The sequence below is a fragment of the Dasypus novemcinctus genome, chromosome 6 (assembly GCF_030445035.2).
Source record: "Dasypus novemcinctus isolate mDasNov1 chromosome 6, mDasNov1.1.hap2, whole genome shotgun sequence".
Taxonomy (NCBI): Eukaryota; Metazoa; Chordata; class Mammalia; order Cingulata; family Dasypodidae; genus Dasypus; species Dasypus novemcinctus.
Window position 1 is genome coordinate 1,215,073 of NC_080678.1, and position 7,704 is coordinate 1,222,776.

The window sequence follows — 7,704 nt, forward strand, 5'->3', positions numbered from 1 at the left end:
ATCAAAGATTCTTTCTCACCATAGTTAGCTACCATGTGTTGAAGATGGCCACCAAGATTTGAGCTCAGCTGAGAGCAACCAGGCATAGGGCTTGCCTCTTTCTGGGCCTCCTATATCAGAGTCTTGGCTGCTCTGATTTCTTCCTGATGTTTGAGCTCAGCTGAGGGCAACCAGGCATATAGCAGGGCTCATCTCCTCTTGAGATGCTCTGTAGGCCCAGCCTCTTTAGGCTTCCCAGGGGCTTCTGTTTTCCTGCAGTCCTCTCTCTCACATTGCAACACCAAATATGCTGGCTCCCTTTTCCTGTGTCTGTCTCTGCCTGTCTCTGATTTATATCAGACCTAGCAAGAGGGTGGAGACTCAACCTGAGCCACACTTCACTGGTGTAGTCCAATCAAAAGCCCTAAAGCAATCTTATCAAGTAATCTAATCTGTGCGAGTCTTAGTCGGTGACTCGAGGATATCGCGAATGAAAGACAAAGAGAGATTGGGTTCAAGGGATCTGAGAGCATTGATTTCTCAAGCTCATCAGACAACTTTATTGAGTCAAGGGGCTAGTATATATACCCCTAACATACGTGACATTCAGCACAAAATCAAGTTACCTATTACCCTTACCTCATTCTATATTAACTAGTGATTGATGAACACCAAAAAACTTTACTGGAACTATTATTATAAAAATCAGTAACTATAATCATAAATCTTGTTACTCAGGTCGTTCTGTTCTATATGTTATTATTCTGCCTGCAGGTGTGTTTTCCCTGCCAAGATTGTGATCTGCACCGATAATCACAAGGGACAGTTTGACTCAGTGGTCAAGGAAGTAACTTGCTTCCATGGAAACAACATGCCTTTGTTTCCCACATAATCAGAGGATCTTCAACGGAATTTAATGTAATCAAAGGTTAGCACACCCACAGGAATAAACTATAATAATTCAAAAACATAATCTTTTTCTTTTTGGAATTCATAAAGTAATTTCAGACTGCCACACTGCATCCGCAACCCCAGATGAGGACAAGTGTGCTGCCTCAGACAGAGCTGCCCTGCAGGGGTCCAGCTCCAGTGTCTGGGCAGCCACTTCTCACCCTGCCTGAGCTGATGCACTTCAGGGCAGCAACCACTCTTTGCACTTTCATTTAAAAATTTCTAAAATGTGAAACACACTACAAGAGCCCACATTTTGACTCTTCGTATATGATAAATTATTGACCAAGGGGAGTCTGGTAGACAAACTGCTCTACTTTCTTTAGGAGATTCATCTGAAAACTTCATCTGGAAATTCCCAAGAGTTCAGTATATCATACTGATGTTGGAGATTTGGACCTGAAGGGTATTGTATCAGGAATGAAAGTAAGAAAAAGAAAGAAGGAAACAAAGAGAAAGAACGAGAGAGCTGGAATCAGGGGGTCTGCGAGTAATGACTCCTCAGACAACTTTCTTGTTTACAAGGGACTCTTTATATACCCCAGTGTATGTGCCAAGAAGCAGGCATACGTAGCCTACATGCCAATAAGCATAAACACATAGCCTACGTGTTATCAAGCAGCAACACATATTAACTATCAGCATTACCCATAGTCTAAGGAATTTTTAAAAATCTTATCTCAAGGTACAAAGTCTAAGTGTTCTATTCACTACAAGAGGTATGAGCTCATCCTGTCTTTCAGCCTTTAACAGCTTCATCCCATTTAGGAACTCTTAGTTACCACATTCCTCAGGTTGCAAGCGTAGCCATGGAAACAGCACTAGCATGGAGACAGCATGTCTCTCCTTGAGGCCACTGTGCCTTAGTTTCCAACAATACTGTGTCAGTTGGTTTTCATTCTCTCCTAAAATAGATGGATTCAAATGTAGTTGTTTGTTTTGAAATTTATTTCAACCTCAAAAAAATAAAATAACAGACAAAAGGTAGCTTAACAAATTATGGAAGCATTACCTTAAAAAATCCTGTCCAGTCACAATTATCTTATTTAATCCTAAAAACAAACTCAGTTGTTTCTCCAGTGTTCCAAAAGATGAATAAATGAGCACAGATTGGTTAAATGACATGACCAAGGTCTCTTTGTTAATGAAAAAATGAAAAAAAAAAAAAAAGATTGATCATATTCGGATCTCATAAGACTAAATCCCATACTCTTACCTTTAGCACTTACAGTAGTACCATCTTTGCCTTTGCTACAAAAACATTACAATATTACTGCTAACTATATAAGTTTTAATAGTGAAACTTCATTCCACCTGAATTTGCCACCTCTTAGGAGAAGCATTTCATGAAGCACTTGGGCCAAAGCATAGAAAGCATTATAGATCTTTTAATTAGATATACACATGGCAATATCAAAATATTTTATACTCAGTACAGCCAAGGAAGAATTTCATGGGCAATCAAAATCAGAATTACGACACTCAAAATTTTGAAGCCAGGTATTATTAAGAAAAATGTCTTCTGGGTATTTTGAAAGGTTAGCTGTTTGTAAAAAAAAAAAAAAAATCCAAACTAGGCTCAGGTTTATAAGTGATTCAGTGTCACCATAAGCAACAAACACATTTGCAGACAAATGTTTAACTGCTGGATGAAAAGTCCAGAAAACCAGAGTTTTTCTGAAGGGGATTCTTTCTTTAAAAGCTACACAGATGTCATTCCTGACATTTCTTTTCTTGGTCCTCAGGTGAGTGGCTCCCCTATCATATCATCTGACACAAGCAGCCCCACCCAATACACCACTGCACTTGAAAGGAAGCAGAAATCAGAGCATGAAATGGGCAGAGAAGATTAGTGGGGTGCTATCTGGTAGACATGGTCACTCAGGTAAGGATCAAAAGGGCCATGATGAATCTGAAGTGGGATATTAAAAAGTATGCCTGATTTTTAATTCAGTAGAAGAAAAGGGGAGAAATGAACTGAAAATCACCAGCCAATCGTTCTTCCATTATTATATAATGTGAATTGTATTAATGAACATTCTTTACTGGGTAAAATGTTCCCTCACTGAAAATTTTCTGAAAAACAATCATTTAGAGGCAGTGTACCTTAAAGGGAGTATTTTACCATTATTTGCAATGAGTCTCCCCTGATCTTTTCCTGCGCCTACAATCTCCGAACTACACCAAGCAGCTGCCACTTCACTACCCTTAGGGGATATACAATTCTTTTCTTTCGTATCATAAAATAGCCTAGAATTGCATGTGAGAAGAAAGATCCCATTGTTATCACATCCAGTCTTTGAGCCCACCTGTGGATATTTGTAGAAATCCAATAGTCTTCCCATGTGGGAAGAAAAAGTTGATGTTTCCAACAATGGCTGCCATAAACTTATTCTTTCTTTCACAGAAGTAATTAGATACTGTGTAAAACCTGCCTGAAAGTCATGTGCATTCATCACTGTCAAGATGTTGTAGAGACCTAATGCAAGGGAAATATTAGATAACAGACTAGGCGCCTTGTTGATCTCCTTAATGGCAAAAACAAAGTCCAGAAACTCTGGTATTGCTCTAGTAAATCTTGTGAGTAGTGATTAGGGCTAATGATATTCACAACTTTTGGGGTTATCTCCTTAATCAAGCAAAACAGTTAATTTAGAACATAAAAGTTCTTCCCTATGCTTTAGTGTGCAGCTGTTCCTTAACCTCTGGCATAAAAATAAAAGGGTGCCCAAAACTCAAAACTGCATTGATATTGTTTTATGTCTTCTTAGGAAAGAATAGTTTTCACAGTATACTGGACCTTAAAAGACAGAGATCACACATGCTGGTAATTTTGTAATATGGCTTTAAATGGCACAGTTCCATACATAATTGATATATTTGTCTCCCATGCATTAATAGAATAGAAGATCCATCAACATTCAGTAATTACGTATAGAAAACTCCTGATTTCCTGATTTCATCTCCAACATGAAAACACCTTGGAAGTTGTCACTCATGTTTTCACAATAAGAAAAAAGCTGACAAACCTGAAAATCATCAACTTTTCTTAGATCTATTATAGAATTGATGTCACCGTTAAAAAGTGCCACCCTCAAGTCTGGAGAGACAGCCAAACATAAGCTAATGTAATCCAGATCAGCTTACCTGAAGCAGAAGCTGCTATAGCCAGTAGCTAGTAGGAACACTTAAATGGTCATTCTTACAAATTGCTGGAGGCTGAGGGTACAGTAACTTGAGAGTTAAAACTCCTGGGGTCCACTCTCATACTGGCCTCCACACTTTCACAGGTTTTGCCTCCAGAAGCTCCACCAATTTCTCACGGTAAAGATCTTGAGGGAGAGGTGGACATGCCCTGGTATTTCAGGCAGGTGGAGGGCAAAAGCAATTCTTCTGAAATGCATGCAGGGAAAAAGAAACTCATTTTCAAATACGCCAAGAGCAATTAGTAACTGGAGTGAAATATTTCAATTATTAAAAGAAAAAAGCCATCAACCTAGAATTCTATATCTTTCACTATTTATCCTTCAAAAGTGAAGGATAAAGAGTGTTTCTCAGAAAATAACGGGAAATTTGTCACTGGTAGACATATTAAAATATGAAAGAAGTAAATGATATAGGAAGAAACACATTATATAAAGAAAGGAATAGTGTCAAAAAGGAATGAGGGCAAAATGAAATCTTTAACTTTTCATATTTCTAATTGAACTAACAGGTAACTGTTCAAAGGCATAATAATATATTGGATTATTAAGGCATACAGATAAGTGAAATTAATGACAGCGATGCTACAAGAATCAGAAGGGAGAGGACTGGGAGTCCTCTATTATGGGAACCTGCATTACTCATAAAGCTGTACAGTGTAAAATGAAAGTATACTTGGATTAGTTGTAATTGCATATTTCAAATTCTAAGGAAACCATCAAAAGGGATTTAAAAAAAAAATAAGTATAATAGTTTTGCTAAGAGAGGAGAAAAAGTGAATTCATATATATTACTCAAAAACAGAGAAGGCAGAAAAAGAGAGGAAGATAGAAAAAAAACAGGGGAGCATGGAATGACCAAGATGGTAGAGAGAGATGCTCCAAGTTTCTGTCCCCCTGCAGAATTTTTTAACAACAAACAAAAACTGGCAGCATTATCTTTCTCAGAGCTCTGGAAAATATTTCAAGGGTTGCAGTTAACAGGGTGAGTACCATATCAAGAAAAAGTCAACTTTAAAATGTTAGGAAAACCACACTGTACCTTTGCTGGACCTTCCCCCAATACCTCCTTCATTTGGTGTGGAGCTGCACATGCTCCCACTGCAGGCTCCTGATTCCAGTTCTGGAGGGAGCTGAGTAACCCTTACGCACATATTGAGATGAATGTTTGTCAGCTAACAGCCTGAAGAAATGTCCCAGAACTTGTGTGGATGAAGAAGTGTCTAATAGGGCAGCAAACATGCTATAAGGAAAACAAAACCACATCTGCCTGATGCAATGGGTTGCCAGCATTAAAGACATGCAACAGAATGCCCAGGACCAGGAGGAAAACCTGTGAATTTCCTGGAAGGGGATATTTGGAGTTTCTGTGTAAATAGGAGAATTCATTCTGCTATGCAGGTATGCCTAGAACAAGATGCGTGCTCTGAAAAGATCAGAGAATACCCTATGCTTTTTCCTTGGACAGTTGTTTAGGCTCATTGAAAGGCTGGCTTAAGGAAAGCATCATCTGCACATAGCCAATCTGCAAAGACTGAGAAAAGCATTTTCTTTCATGGTTATTTTTTCTTCTCCATTCTTTTGGATAACTCCTCCAAAACAAGGAAATACCTGTCATAATACTAACCGGATAGAAGTTTAAGGAACAGATACTTAAGTGACTAAATTCCAGTGTTAACATATTAAAATATTAAAATGTCCAGTGTATAACAAAAAATTATCAGGCATACAAAGAAACAAGAAATTATGACCCATTCAATGGAATAAAATAATATGTCTAATACTATCAATGAGGAAGACCAAACTGGGGACATACTAGACAATGACTTTAACAAACCATCTTAATTATGCTCAAGGAGTGAAAGTAAAATACAGACAACTAAAGGAAATCAGGAAAACAATTTACAAACAAGATGAAAATTTTAATAGACACAAAAATCATAAAAGTACCCCCCACAAAAAATATAATAATAATAATGGAGCTGAAGCCCATAATAATTGAAATAAAAAATTCCCCAGAGGTGTTCAGCAGATTGGAGCTGACCAAAGAAAGAACCAGTGAACTTGAAGATGTTTGAAGATGTGACCACTAAAACTGTACAATCTCAGGAATAGAAAGAACAAAGAATAAATAAAAGTGAACAGAGCTTAAGAGACCTGTAGGAAACTGTCAAGCATATCAATATATACATTATGGGAATCACAGAAGGAGAAAAATGATAGAAAAAAGAAAGAATATTCAAGAATAATAGCTGAAAACACCCTAAATTTAATGAAAGACAAATATACTCATCCAAGAATCAAAATGAACCCAAAACAAGATAAACCCAAAAAGATCCACAAGACCCATTATAATCAAATTGCCAAATGACAAAAGAAAAAGAATCCTTAAAGCCATAACAGAGAAGCAACACATCATGTACAAGGGAACCTCAATATGGTTAAGTAACAATTTCTCATCAGAAATCATAAAGGCCAAAAGACAATGGGATGACATATTTAAAGTGCTATAAGAAAATAATTGCCAACCAAGGATTCTATATCCAGCAAAGTTGTCTTTCAAAAAAGAGGGAGATTACAGAAATGGAAAAACCAATTATTAAAATCATTTTGAAGGACAAGGGGCCCCAAATGGCCAACATCAACTTGAAAAACTAAGCACAAAACTAGAGAACTCACACATGCCAATTTCAAAACTTAATACAAAACCATAGTAGGCAAAAGCGTTGTACTAGTACAAGGAAATACATACAGATCAAACGAATAGAACTGAAAGTTCAGAAATAAACCCACACATAAATGACCAATTGATTTTTGATGAGGGTGTCAAGCCCACTTACTAGGGAAAGCATAAATTCTTCATAAATGATGTGTGCTCAATAAATGCTACCTGTGGTTGAATATTATTCCAGTCTACAGATGAGGAAAGCTGAGGGGATAGGGAGAGCTCTTAGAACAGGGTTTTACACAGTGAACACTTACTTAGTAAGTGTCAAGTAGCCACAGCCCACAGATGAGCCGATTAAGTTCCTTTAATCCTACACCACTCACCAGATCCCACCAACCAAGGGCTAGTGTGCAGAAACATTAATTCAACTACCAGGCATGGCCAGGAGAAAGTCCTAAAAGGGGCCAGATGTGTGCTGCCACCCTTCCATCTCCTAGCCTAACCAATAATCTCCACCTTGGAACTCTACCTGCCTGTGCCCTAGGAGACCACCTTCTGGGTTGCATGTTATAGGACCTGTTTCCCAACCCACCCAAGTACTTGTTGTCACTTCCCAGGAGCCTGTGCCCAGAGGCTCCTCCCTGGGTCTCCAGAGGAGGAGGATAGGGGTGAGGCAAAGTTTTCTGTTCCTACCCACTCTTTGAAGACCCCAGTGAAGGGGTGCCTGAGGACCCAGTGGCTGGAAACTATGGGGGGACACATTTGAGGGCCTGGGAATGGAGAAGGGAGGAGATGGATGCATGGCAAGGTGAACATTCACCAGGTGAATGTGCTGGACATTCAGGCATGCCCCTCTGTCTTGTGGAAACTCTTGGTCTCCCATTTTCCTTCTTCTCCACGCCA

The 7,704-nt window shown here is 38.5% G+C and overlaps 1 long non-coding RNA gene across 3 annotated transcripts in view; it reads right to left on the reverse strand.

Moving 5' to 3' along the window:
* LOC111767373 (uncharacterized) overlaps positions 1–7,704 on the reverse strand; it is a 111,655-nt gene that overhangs the window by 27,507 nt on the left and 76,444 nt on the right. The window contains exon 1 of one of the 3 annotated variants that reach the window (XR_011648972.1): positions 20–915. The exons of 1 other annotated variant lie outside the window; for it this stretch is intronic. This is a non-coding gene — a long non-coding RNA (uncharacterized lncRNA). Of the gene's footprint in view, positions 1–19; positions 916–7,704 lie in introns of those variants that run through there. One more of the 3 variants, XR_002799210.3, reaches the window with a different exon arrangement.